Below are 13837 nucleotides of genomic sequence, written 5' to 3'. Positions count from 1 at the left end.
CGAGGTTATTGCACCAAAATCGCCTTTCCCTCCCTCTGCCCTATGCAAAATCCTCAGCTGCACCTTCTCGGGTGAAGTTGAACCTGTGCGTATGAGGTGCTGGCTGAGCCTCCTGGCATATAGGAGGGGTGGGCAGGGTCTGAGTTGTGCTCGGGGACAGGGTGCAGTGGCGAGGGGAGCTCACACAGACACATGGATCATTGTCAGCTTGTTTGGTGTGTGGATTGAGGAGGGGATCACGCTGGGGATGGGGAGCAGTGGGCTGACTGGAAATCCCCTGGGATTGTGCTGCCGCTGGAGTGCTCAGGGCCATTGTGTGTGGGGGGTGCACACGTCCTTGTTTTGCGTGTAAACACAGTTACTGCAATTAAGAAAATTGCTCTGTGCCTAGTTGGCTTCTCCTTGGGTGTTACAAGCAGCCTGTAGGACACAACTATTACTTGGTGCTGCTCTGGGCTTTTCCCTCTCCGCGTGGGCTCAGCCTGAGCAGTGTGCGTCCCCAAACCCTCCTGCTGACCTACACAGGGTGCTTCTGGAGGGTTGTGGGTCTATGTAGAGACACACAGGGCGAAAAATAGCACCAAGGAATCCATTCACCTTCTTCCCTGGTTGTTAAGTGCCTCATACTCTGGAAAGGTTATTAAAGAATCTACAGAATAAAAAGAAGTTGGGGCCCCTCCTGCTGCTGTCCGTGCTGCTGCTGAGACAGTGGGACGTGCTGAGGCGTTGCTGTCTCCCCTCTTCCCTCGGAGCTGAAGGAGCGTCGCCTCTTCCCCGCTCACGCGTTTCTCCGGAAACGCAGAAACATTCGGGGCTGAGCCAGGAGCTTTGTTCTGCTCCTTTTTGCCTTTGTGGACAGAAACCCTGGTTTGAAACCCTGGTTTCTGTCCTGAGGTTTTTGCTGTGCTGGTGCCGAGCTGGTGTGAGGAAGGTGAGTTCTCTGGGTGCAGCCGAGCAGGGCGAGTCCCGGGGGTTTGCTGGTGTGCAGCCGAGCATGTGCCACATCTCTGGCCCGAGGGAGATGAGGAGATGTTCCCAGGGCTTCACAGCCTGTCAGTCCCCCATGCACAGGGTGCTACAGTCCTGGACCTTGGATTTTGGGGAGAGTTGGGTGGTTTCCTACATAATGAGAGATGTCATGGTGCTTTCTGAACTCTGAGATGTGAGCTAAAAAGTGGCTTTGCTGGCATGTAGCTCATGTACCAGATTTTCCATGGGGATGTACTGGCTATGGATGTGAGCAGCCTTCTAGTGGAAGGTCTCAGGTGCATGGTGTGACTCTTGGGGATGGTCCTGAGCAGGGCCAGGGGTTAGACTCGATGATCCTTGTGGGTCCCTTCCAACTTGGCTGATTCTGTGATTCCACGTTCCTGCCTGTCAGGAAGGTGGAACGAGATGGGCTTTAAGGTCCCTTCCAACCCAAACCATCTGTGTCTGAGTTCTCCCCTCATGCAGGAATGTGGCTCACTGTGCACCAGCCATGCCCTGTGTGGGGCTGGAGGAGGAGCTCCCCCCAGCTGACGTTTCTCCCCGTTCCTGGGTGCTCTGGTGCAGCCAACCTCGAGCTGCAGCCCTGTTTTGTCTCCTGGGCTGTGCAGGTGCTCCAGGGCAGTTCCTCCAGGCTGGATCCGAGTGTGTGGACAGTGTTCCTGGTGTCCCTGCCTCCCCCAGGGACAGGGCTCGAGTGCCCCTATGGATACCAAGCCCATTCCCTTGATTGCTCATGGTTGATTATGGAAGTAAAAAGAAGTGTTGACTGAAGTGTGGGATGCTTTGAAATCACTGTCACTTTTCACCCCAGCTATTTGAGCTTCTGCTTGGTTTTTCCCCCCCCAAAATGTCTTACATTGAGAAACCCCAGGAAATCTTCACAGCTGTGATCCAAAAACCAACACAAGGCAGCTGCTGCCATGGCTGACCCTGTCCTTGCTCTACATGGTGCTTTTTCCAGCTCTGCTGAGCAACTTTCTGCTTTTATTTGATTTTTTCACTCCAATGTGGGCAAATCAAGCATGGAAATAAGATGCTCAGCTCCCATATTTCCAAGTGCATGGATGCACCAGAGATCCTGCACCCCAGGCTCAGCAGGGTGATGTCCAACAGCCCTGACTGCAGCCCTGCCCTGGTCTTGCTCGGGGCAGCCGGGCTCCCACTGCCCTTCCCAAAGCTGTGTGATCCCCTGGGACCAGAGGGAACAGACGTAGGCCGGTGCTCAGTGCAGAGGATGCACTGACTGGAGTTATTAAATTCTAAATATAGTGGTCCCACGCATTCTCATAGGACCTAACAGGAATCAGCAGGTGTGCAGTTATGGTTTTAAATAATCCTGCATTTTCGAACGACGCCTCCGGATAAAGCAACGCGAACGAGGTGGGGTGAGTAAGTCTGCTGGGCTGGACAGTTTGTGGATAGAGGAGGAGCCCAGCAAAAGCATCACCTCATCCAGGTGCTTTTGGGCAATCATGCTGCCTTCGATGTTCCCTCCTGCTCTGCCACCACCTGTGGCACAGAGCTGTGCTGGGATTTGTGTTCTCTCAGCTGGAGGCTTCTCCAGCCTGAGCCATGCCTGCTGTGCCTGGCAGGAGGGCAAATGCTCCACTCTGGAGCTGTGGCACAGCAGCCTGGTGTTGTTAAATCAACAGGACAGTTGGTCCCAGGGCTGGGAGGCCCCAGGGTGACAAGGTGTGATAGCGTGTCCCCGTCCTGGGGCAGGGACTGGCAAGCCAAGCCGAGCCCAGGACAGCAGGTGATTTATTTGCAGCAACTTTTCTCCATCCAGCAGGAGCGGTGATGGATGAACCAAAAAGTGCATCTGACGGTCTCCAGAGCTGCACTGCTCCATGTGGGATGAGGGCCTATCGCAGGGATAGGGGATAAGGGGATTTCTCTGCAGGTACCTGTGGGGGAACCACAAGGGCTGAGGGGCCTGCTGAGGTTTGGGGGGTTGTTCTTTGTGTTACCTCAGTGTGCCAGCCCCGAGGTGCTCATGCCCAGCTGTGTGTTGGTAGGAAGGGCAGAGAGGATCTGCTCTGGCATGGAGGAGAAATGAAAGAAAAAGGCAGGTTATATGAAATAGCTCTTCTCTTATTAAGGTATTTATAAGCTGAAAGGTCTGGACAATTGATTTTGGGTTCCTGCAGCTTTTGAAAGTGGATCAGAACATCATGGAAAGCCATTGTGTTGTAACTGAGCTGAGAAAATGGCTCTGCTCTGCTCTGAGTGTGCCAGGGAGGCTCCAGGGCAAGCTGAAATTCTCGGGAGCGGGCTGGCACCTTCCCAGGCTGCTGTTTTCAGCCAGGGAGCTGGGCTGGCAGAGCCCTAGGCTGGGATCCTGGGTGCCTGCAGTGATTCTGGGAGGACGAGGGTCTGCTGTCATCTGACAGAGCTCACGGGTTTAGGAGAATTTCTCAAGGACACCCTTGGAATTGGTCTCAACAGGATGCAGGGGGGGCAAGCAGAACTCCCTGAGAATGCCAGTCCTATCACCCAAGTGGTGACCTGCAACAGTAACCAATTAATTTAAAAAAAATCCCAATTAAAAATCATTATAAAATCATAAGTCCTGTCCAGGGGTGGGTTTTGAAAGGCATTTTCTCCTCTAGGTGGGAACTCAGGGGCTGATTCAGTGGCTTCCTCTCTTGGCCCAGGACTGTTCTGGGATAGATCCACTCACCTGGCTTCAGGAGGTCGATGCCTGTTCCCTCTTTGAGACCTGCCAAAGGTCTCCCTCCCCTCCTCTGTGCTTCCCAGAGCCCCACAGAGGGGCTTTGATGTGCTCCCTTTGGGATCACTGCCTAGTTAGGGAAAAGGAGATCTTTGGGATGGAGGAAGAGGAGGAAGAGACTTGTGCCTGGGTTTGGATCCTGCATCCTTCTCCTGTGGGAGACCTTCAGCCTTGGAAGCAGCAGAGCTGAAGAGCCCTGAAAACTTGGGGGGTAAAGATTCTGTGTCCTCAGTGGGCTCCAGGAGACGAGTTCTTCCCTGTCTTGGGGTGAGCTTGGTGAAACCCAGGGAAGCTCAGCTTGGGAAACAAGGATGAGAGGGGGTTGGCTCGTGGTGAGCAGGGAGCAGGCAGGCAAGATGGAACCTTTAAGGTTCCACTGCCTTTTTTCTCAGCACCCGACTTGGAAGTTGGTGTTAATTAACAATGAATTAAATTATGTAAGAATTATATTACATAAAAATTTCAACTTGCCCGGCCTGATTTTGCCCATGTCATTTGATAATGTCCAGCTGAAGGAACAGTGCTTCAGGTGATGCTCCAGCTTTGCACTCACAGAGGGCAGAGGTGGGTCCGTGTGTCCCTGTTGCTGTCAGGGTTGGAGCCTCTCCTGAGGAGCTGCTCTTTATAGCAGGGAGCTGTTGTTACCTGCCCTCCCCTGGGGATGTTTTCCACACTGATATCCTGATCCATGTTTCTTGCTGTGTAGTTTGATGGGCTTTGAGGTGGAGAGGGGTAGTGGGGTATGTTTTCCTGGCAGGATTGTGTTTAGTTGTTTTTGGGTGCTTAAAAATATCTCCTCAGCTCTGGCAGCACGTCTCTGCTCAAGCACATGGTCGTGATGGGGGAGAGAGGAACTGGCAAGTTTTGGGGCTGGAAAAGTGCACGGAAGGAATAGTTCCTGTGTTAGCTGCACACAGCATGAGACAGGCAAAGGTGGCAGGTAGAGATGCTCAAAGGGGCTTCTCTGAGGGGCTCTGAGAGTCTCTCCTACATGGTTGAGAGTTTGCCTGACTTTTCCCACTTGTTTTTTGACACATTTTGAACAAAACCTTTCTGCTCCCAAATGACACATCCGTATGGAAAGATACCTGCATTTTAAAGGAGAAAACAAGTAAGGAACTTGGAAGTGTTTTGGGTTAAGTGAGAAGTTTCCACCTGAAATTAGTCAATAAGATGTTTTCAGCACTTGTATTCCAAACTGCCTGCTGAGGTGCCAGCAGGAAAACCTGTGTGGGTGCATGGACTCACATTTTTTGCTGTAACAGATCATTGTAACCTGTTAAAAAAATCGATGGCCATCGCTACTGCATGGAAGTGGTCTGTGCTGGTGCTGGAAATAGATCCTAAATCCAGTGCTAGTGACTCAGTCCATGGCCTGCTTCACTGAGGTGCTGACCACCCATTAATCCTATTAACTGCAACAGACAGTGAACACTCAGCATCTTCACAGCTTGGCTGGGCAAGAACATGAGAAAGAGCTTTAGGAGCTGAAATCTTCAGCCTCGTTCAGCTGGAGATGCTCTAGGTCAGGGTCTCAGGGGGATGGAGGGCCTTGGGCTGCACAGCTGGATGTGGGGTGTCCTCAGGGGCAGCTCGTGTGCTCCTGGGTGAGGCTTGTTTGAAATGATGCTCCAAAGTCAGGAGCCCCTCTGCTCTGGAGCCAGGCTGGGAGAGCTGAGGGTGTCCAACCTGGAGAAGAGAAGGCTCCAGGGAGACCTTGGAGTCCTTTCCAGTGCTTGAAGGGGGGTTATAAAAAGAAGGAAAGTGACTTTTTACACAGGCAGACAGTGACAGGACAAGGGAGAATGGTTTTAAACTAAAGGAGGGGAGATTTAGATTAGATGTTAGGAAGAAATCCTTCCCTGTGAGGGTGGGGAGGCCCTGGCACAGGTTGCCCAGAGAAGCTGTGGCTACCCCATCCCTGGAAGTGTCCAAGACCAGGTTGGATGGGGCTTGGAGCAACCTGGGCTAGTGGAAGGTGTCCCTGCCCTTGGCAGGGGGTGGAATTAGATGAGCTTTAAGGTCCCTTCCAATGCAAACCATTCCTGGCTCTGCTCTGTCCCACCTGCCCTGGTGTCCCGGCGCTGAGTGGTTGTGCCTGTTGGGGTCACTGGTGACTTTCAGCTCTTGAATTTCACATCTGCCCCCTTCACCCTCTGAGCTGGTGGTCCATGATGAGCTGCAGGACCAAGCCCTCGTCCCCTCTGCTCTGTGCCAGCCTTTCCCCAGGCTGTGTGTGCCACGTCCCCAGTGTCTCACAGCCATGACAAGCTGTCAGACGTGAGTGGCTCTGTTTTGTGAGCAGAGTGGCAGTGTCACGGGAGGAAATGACATTTAGCTTTGTTTCTTGATTGAGCTGCCTGGGTTCTGTATATTAAAACTAAAGAGGTTTTTAGCTTTGTTCTTCCTCGTTGTTTGCAGCGCCAGGGCTGGAAACTGTCAAGAAGGGGCTTGGGAAGCAGCACGGAGAAGAAATCCATCTCTCCATCAAACCTATCCTTGCATGGGGCCTCTCTACCAAACCTTGACTCGTCCTGGTTTTCTGTGGAGGTTTCTGTGCACTGGGGGACATCTGGGTGCATTCCCAGTTCCAGCACCCAGTAACCTGCTGGTCTCAGTTCTGCAGAGCTCCCAGTGCTGCAGTGGGATGCTGGCTCCACACCCTCGGGGCAGGGGAAGCGATGTGCACAGAGCCAGGTGTGCTTGGGCCTCTTGATGTTCCTCAAATACCTGCTCCCATGGCTGAGTGTTTAATATCTGTCCCATGAAAGTGCTTGCATTTCTGGGACTTGGAGCTGGCTGTGAAAAATTTCTGGATCTGACAGACTGAGAAAGCACATCCGAGCTGTCCGTGTCATCTTTTGGGGCCATGTTGCATCTAATGCCAAGGGGTGTGGTTTGTACCCAGTATTGTCCTTTTCTGCCTGGCTTTGGCCTCTTTTGAAAGTCAGTTTTTGGGCTGGGAGATGAGGTTGGGGGCTGCCTAATTTCTGCACAAGCTGCAGCTAATCTTTGCCTGGATTAGGCAGAAAAAGATGAACGGTCATCCCTTATTTTTGAATGGTACTTGGATGGGGTAGTGGGAGGAAGGGTAAATGATACTGGCATTAAGGGGAATTACATAGGTGGTGTGACTGCAGGAGACGTTTCCTTCAGCAGAAAGCCTTGGCCTGTGAGTCACAGTTGCTCGAAAGACTGTTTGATTCCTGATTCCCCCACTGTTTTGGCTCTGAGTCACAGCTGGGTGGGGGCGCAGGTAGGAAACAGAAGCACCAGCAACCAACCCCAGTGGGATTTGCGCACGGAGGGGGGAAGGAATTGACTCCAGACAGCGGATGGGAATGTTAACAGCTTCTAATAAAAGTGGTGGCTGGCAAGGGGAAGGTTTTTGAATGGGGGTTGTCCCTGTGTGCCCTTCTCTGCCTGCTCCTGCCTGTGCAGGGCATTCCTGGGTGTGTGGGGACACTGGGAGGTCCCCAAGGTATGTGGGGACATTGGGCAACCTCTGGAGTGTGTGGGGACACTGGGAGGTCCCCGAGGTGTGTGGGCACACTGGGCAGCTCCCGGGGTGGTTGGGACACTGGGTTGTCTCCAGGGTGTGTGGGGACGCTGGGTGGTCCCTGAAATGTCTGGGGACACTGGGGGGGACACTGGGCAGTCACATGTGTGAGGATGAGCTGGCTCAGGCAGAGCTGGGGAGGAAGGGGAGAGGGGCTATACTGACAAAAAAGACTCTCTCTAGACCCAGGAAGAAGCATTTCAAAGAGGAAAGAAAAAAAAAAGGACAGTGCTGCTGGGAATATTTCAGATGGAAAAACTAGAATACTTCATTTAATAATTAAAAAGGTTTTTTTCCACAAAAATTTTTGTTTTCTCCTCGGGGAATACTTGGCAATTATACAAATTAATGCAAAATATTTTTAGTTTGCATTTTTTTGATGGGAGAGAATGCAGGAGGGAATAAGCAGATCCTTCTGGTTCATTGGCTATAACAGGCACTTTGGCGTGAGGGGAGCAGAGCAGAGCCCCAACCCTCATCCCCCACCTGAGGCAGCCCCTGGTATGGATACACCTGTCTGGAGCACCCATGTGCTTCCACAGATGTCTGGAAACCACTGGAGCTGGCATTTGTACCTGCTGGCTGCTCCTGGCCCTGCTGCCTGCCCTGTGTGCAGAATTTGTGTGACTGTCTCTGTTACATCTATTTTTCAGCTGCAAATCCATGTTTGTGGAAAAGCTGGAAAGCTTCAGTGCATTTTTATGTTGCTTTAAACAACAAATGGATAAAATTTATCACAGAATCACAGCCTGGTTTGGGTTGGAAGGGACCTTAAAGCTCATCTCATTCCACCCCCTGCCATGGGCAGGGACACCTTCCACTAGCCCAGGTTGCTCCAAACCCCGTCCAACCTGGCCTTGAACACTTCCAGGGATGGGGCAGCCACAACCTCTTCACTGGGAGAGGGAGATATTATTCTGGCTGAGGATTTTAGGGGCTGTTTTTCCACCAGCAGGGAGGTGCATCCTGCAGCAGGGCTGTGCTTCCCCTGGCAGAACCTGTCCCTGCCTTCCTCTGCGGGAGCTGAGCTGACACTGCTCACAGAAGTGGCTGAATCCCCATCCCTGGAGTGTTCAAAAGCTGTGTGGTTGCAGCCCTTGAGGATGTGGTTTAGTGGTGAACACGGTGGTGGTGCTGGTTGATGGTTGGATTTGGTGATCTTATAGGTCTTCTTCCACCTTCATGGTCCTGTGATTCTGCAGACAGCCTGGCAGCTGAAGCTGTGCCCAAGCTCTTGCTTGGAAATGAAATGTTTTTGGGCTTTGCTTCCTTGCATCCCATGGCTGGACCTCCAGCCCTGGGAATTGGTTCCTTGCCCTCAGTGCTCAAGTTCAGTGAGGGGCTGGCTGGGACCAGACCTGAGTCTGCCCTCGAGGAAACCCATCCCCAAGTGCTCCTGCCTGGCCCCTGTGGTTGTCACGGGCAGGGCTGGACTTCCTCTGTGCTGTTTTGGGCCTCTTTGCTCCTGTTCTTTCCCTCACAAGACAGATAAAATCCATTAACCTGGCTATGAGCAGCTGTTGGAGGGGTCCTTGCTGGAGCTCTGCTCCCAGCTCCTCCCAGCTCCCATTAGTCCTGCACTGAAAGCCATTTTTTAAGGGATTTTACTGTATTGTGTTGGGAGCATAAAAATGTGTCTTGTTGAATGGGCTTGTCCCTCTGACCCTGGCAGTGACCTCCCTCTTGTGCTTCAGATGAAAATGAAAACCAGCCCAGGGTTCTGGATGAAAGGTGGTGCCCAGGAGGGTTTAAAACAACAACATGCCTATGATTATAAATCTGTTTTTTGACCGAAACATATGAAATAATTATTTTTGCCAGGGGTTAGTGGTCAGAGACGGATCAGCTCTGCCACTGTTCGCCTCCAGTGCTGGGAAACTTGGTCACGCTGCAGAAATGATGGGATTTAAAGCAAACTGAGCTGCTCCGACAGCTGTCTGGAGTGTCTCTGTGCTGGAGCACGTCGAGTTCAGGCCTGAAGCCTCTGCCCCGTGGTTGTCAGGAGCAGCAGCGTTCTTTCCAAGATGATCTCAGCGGCTTTTTGTCTCCTCTGTCGTGTGACTTGGATTTTGAAGCACCAGGGGAGACCAGCCCTGTGTCATGGGACTGGGAACGGGACCAGGAGCTGGGGGGCAGCAGTGCAGGGGCATCACAGCTCCAGTGCTGGAGGTGGCTGCAGTGCTGGACCCCTTCACATCCTCCCTGAAAGGTGTTTGCAGGTATGAAGGAGGCAGTCTTGTATTTATTTGTACATTAGCCAGCCTTTTAAACTGGAGCTGGGATGTTTGTCATCCATGTCACTTGTGCTTCATTAGCTTTTGTCCCCGAAATTTCTCAAGGCAGACAGGAGGTGCATAAACCCCAGAAAAGAAAAGCCAGGAGCCAGGGCACGACGTCTGTGGTTGTGTCTTGTGAGCGTGGGGAGAGGGAGGTGTCTGCTGTGCCCCAGCCTTGGCAGGTCGTAGAACCCCTTCTCCTCTCTGCTCTCCCTCCTTTTCATTCCCATCAGTGTGTGGTTACTGGTGAGGTGGCACTGGGCACTCTGTCCTTTACAGCAAGGAGCTGTGTTCCTGCATTGCTTTGCTCTGGGCCGCTGTCTCTGCCCTGAGTCAGTGTGTCCATCGTGCCGTGGCTGTGTCCCAACCACGTCCCAGCCACGCTTTGCAGTCCCTCTCCTGCCTCGGGGCTGGCCACGTTTCCAAGTCACTGGTGTGTCCCTGGGGTTGAATCCTGCTCATGAGCTGACTTTCAGTGTGCAAGACCTTTGGCTTGTAAGCTTCTTTATGCATCTCAAACACCCTCCTTCCTAAGGTGGGGAGTGCAGCCTCAGCGCTCTTCCTTCCGCAGAGTGTGTTGTGTTCCCTGCAGAGCACTCTGGATGCCTTTGGCCATCCTCTCTGCATCACCTGGATGGCAGAGCCTGGCTACGAGCACAGGGATGCTGGGACATTCCCCACGCTGGTCCTGAGGATGCAGGTCATGCTCTGGAGCTGCCGGGAGGGAGGATGCTCGTCTGCTTCTCCGCCGCGCCGGGACTCAGTGTGTTCACCTTCGTCTGCCCTCCCTGCCCATTTGTCAGAGGGAACTCTGCGAGCAGGATAGATGTTCACACTCCATGGATGTTCCTGCTTCTTTCCCTGCACTGGGGACTTTCTGCCTTTGGACTTTTTGCTGTGGAGGTGCAGCTCCAACTGGGCTGGAGCCCCCCCCGAGAGCCCCCCCTGAGAGCCTGGTCCCTGCTTCACCCCTGAATGGTGTGTGAGCAGTGCAGCAGGTGGGCAGGGGGGAGCACAGGGCTCCTCTCACCTGTGGGATGGGGAAGGGATGGTCTGGTGGTACCACAGGGACAGAGCATGACAGAGAGGGCAGGGTGAGCCCGGTGAGGGCCTCCAGGGACCCAGGGAGTGCTTCTGGGTTGGGGAGTGGGCAGAGCTCCCTGCTGGCTGGGGGTATGGTTCACTGCCTGCAGCAGAGCTGGAAAAACACGTTCTTTTAACAAAGAAACCAACATCCTTTGAATGAATGAACAGCAGTGTCTGGCCCCACCATATTTCCTTATCCCTCTTTAACAACTGGATTTCAGTGAAACACAGCCACGGTGCCTGGTCTGGGCCTGCTGATGTGCAGAGTTTGTTCTTTTCATCCCTGGGGGTGGCTTTGCCTGTTGCCCAGCTTGGACTCTGGAGTGGTGTCGGTGGTGCTGGGTGTGAGCAGCAGTAGCAGGTCTTTCTTTACCTGGTGGGTGAGAGGTGCCCACTTGAGTGCTCAGTGCTCTTCAGGGCAGCTTCAGCCACAAAAAGGACTCTTGGCCCTTTCCTGGGAAATTTGGAACTTGTGCCCAGCCCAGCAGGGTGGTACTGGGAGCAGGGCTGGGCCTCGGGGCACAGCAGCTCATAGCAGTCAGTGGTGCTGAATCCTTCTCCAAGTAGCCCTGGAACATTTTGCTGAGGCTGCCCTCAGCACATGGGGTGTGTGCCCTCCTCTCCTGCACCTCCCCCAGCCCCTGGAGCCTGGCCCGTCCCTCTGAGTCAAAGCACATTTGCAGGGACAGGAGCAATTATTCCCTGGATGCCGGTGGTGTTTTGTTCGGTGCTCCAGCTGGAGAGATGCTCTGCAAGCCAGAGAGGTGGCAGGAGAAGAAGCTTTTGCAAACCAGCTGGTGGAAATCATGGTATTTACCAGCTCGCAGCTGAGCCTGGGAAGGTATTTTTATAGCTTCACATGGCTGGTTTTTTTCTTTTCTGAACTTGCATGCTGAATGCTGTTTTGGGTTTTGTTTTGCTTTGAAACTGTCTCCCAGCCAGATGAAAGATGCTCTGTTTCAGCTCTCGTCCTCCGCTCCTCACACATACACCGGGCAGCCAGAAAGGAAGGTTTTCTGTTTGGGTGTTTTTCGAATGCAAAGGAAAGATGTCTCAGTGATTTTCTTTGGATTTGCAACCCACGAGGTCAATCCACTGGAAACAATGCCAGTGACTCACGGGTTTGCTCACAGCTCATAAGGTTTGCAGAGCAAACTGGTGATTTGGACAGGTGAGGATGCCCTCTGAAGGCTCCACTCTTCTGAAATCCTTGGCCTTTGGTTTCCAAGGCTACTCTGTGTCTTACCCAGTTGATCTCTTCCTCTCAGACTCCTTCTCTAGGCTTCTGCACTGCTGTGTGACCCCCTTAAACTTCATTCCCTGCCCTCCCTGGGGTCTTGCCACTGCTTTGGGTGCTGGACCACACTGAACCCCATCCTGGAGGCACTGTCACTGCTGCCTTGTGCTTCTGTCCAAGAAAAGCTTCTGAGACACCTTCAGCCTCCTCTGCTTTCCTTCTGCTCCCGCTGCTGCCTTTTCCTGTGTAGCCCCTCTGCAGAAACCAGCTGCAGGCAGATGTTGGCTTGTCTGGTGGGGATGGAGGAGCTCCTGGCTCAAATCCCTGCTAACCCCAGGGCTTACAGCCCCCTCGAGGCACAGCTCACACTGCTGAGCACCATGCACTCCTGGGCTGTCAGAGGCTCAGCTGTGCCTTGCTTTGGGCTCTGGGAGCTGGGCTGGCCTGGTTCCAGCCCAGGCTGGTGGGGTGTCCTGGCTGCTTCCTCTGGGAGCAGGTTCTGCCTCCCCCTGGGCATGGAAAGTGTAGGGAAGTACCCTAGGGATGGCAGTACAAGATGATCCCTGTGCCATGGAGCTGAGCACTGCAGGGAAACCTCATGGAATCACAGCATGGTTTAGGTGGGAAGGTGTGATGACCCATCCTGAAGGGGGTCGTTCCTCCAAAAGGTGGGTTGTTGCAAAAGGGACCTTAAAGTCCCATCTCATTCCAACCCTCTGCCACGGGCAGGGACACCTTCTACTAGCCCAGGTTGCTCCAAGCCCTGTCCAGCCTGGCCTTGGACACTTCCAGGGATGGGGCAGCCACAGCTTCTCTGGGCAACCTGTGCCAGGGCCTCACCACCCTCACAGGGAAGAATTTCTTCTCAACATCCCATCTAACCCTGCCCTCTGGCAGTGGGAAGCCATTCCCCCCTGGCCTGTTCCTCCATCCCTTGTCCCCAGTCCCTCTCCAACTCTTCTGGAGCCCCTTTAGGCTCTGGAAGGGGCTCTCAGGTCTTCCTGGAGCCTTCTCTTCTCCAGGTGAACCCCCCCAGCTGTCCCAGCCTGGCTCCAGAGCAGAGGGGCTCCAGCCCTTGGAGCATCTCCGTGGCCTCCTCTGGACTCGTTCCAGCAGCTCCACATTTGTCTTGTGCTGAGGACCCCAGACCTGGATGCAGCACTCCTCCTGCCCTGGCTCTTTAGCATCCTTGTTGGCCTTTTAGGACTGTGAGCACTTTGGGACCTGTTTTCCCTGTCACCTTATGCCTGCTGGGGTCTCCACAGGCTGTTTCAGGGAGTGGACGTGGGTGTTTTGTTCATTTTTTTTTCCATCTTGCAGCGATTTGTTTTAGTAAGAGACCGTGGGCTGTACGGGAGGTGCTCACCTTCTTCCTCCTAATTCCAGAGGGGGCTGTGGTGGGTAATGGCTCCTCCTGGCTTGTAGCATCTCCTGTTTCTCTGAATCCAGCTGGAACCCTTGCTGAGTTTTTAAGGTCAGGTTGCTAAGTTACACCTCCTTGGAGGAGCGGGCTGAGCAGCGTGTTACAGGCAGGAGAAGATCTGGGAGCAGTGTCCCTCTGCAATAACCAGGCTCTCCTGGCCCCTCTCTCTGCCATCCTCCCTCAGCCCAGGCTCACCACATTCAGCTGTTCTACCCCAAAGCTTCAGCTTCAGCTTTATCAGCTTCCTTCTCTCAGCAGATTTAGTGAACTGAGGGTGTAGAGGAGCCCTCCCCAGTTACCTGTGGGATGCTGTGTGGTGCTGCAGGAGGAGGAGCAGCACTTTGGCTTCTCTGTCTATATATTTTTTTTAATTCTTATTTGCCATTGGGGGCTGTGAGATCTTTGGGACACGTGTTGTTCCCCTCGGAACTTGGAAGTGGCCTCTCGTGTCCCTCACGGGTCAGGGCTGTCACCAAGCCACAGCTCTGGAGAAGGCAGGCAAGGTCTAGGGTAGCTGCTGCCCTGCTCCTCT

The 13837-nt window shown here is 53.5% G+C and overlaps 1 protein-coding gene across 4 annotated transcripts in view; it reads left to right on the top strand.

Moving 5' to 3' along the window:
• Positions 1 to 13837, top strand: part of LOC135422882 (ankyrin repeat and fibronectin type-III domain-containing protein 1-like) — a 220454-nt gene that overhangs the window by 30920 nt on the left and 175697 nt on the right. The window lies entirely within an intron of this gene.

The sequence above is a fragment of the Pseudopipra pipra genome, chromosome 16, assembly GCF_036250125.1.
Source record: "Pseudopipra pipra isolate bDixPip1 chromosome 16, bDixPip1.hap1, whole genome shotgun sequence".
In the NCBI taxonomy this organism is placed as follows: domain Eukaryota; kingdom Metazoa; phylum Chordata; class Aves; order Passeriformes; family Pipridae; genus Pseudopipra; species Pseudopipra pipra.
This window is presented reverse-complemented; position numbering and strand designations above follow the sequence as displayed.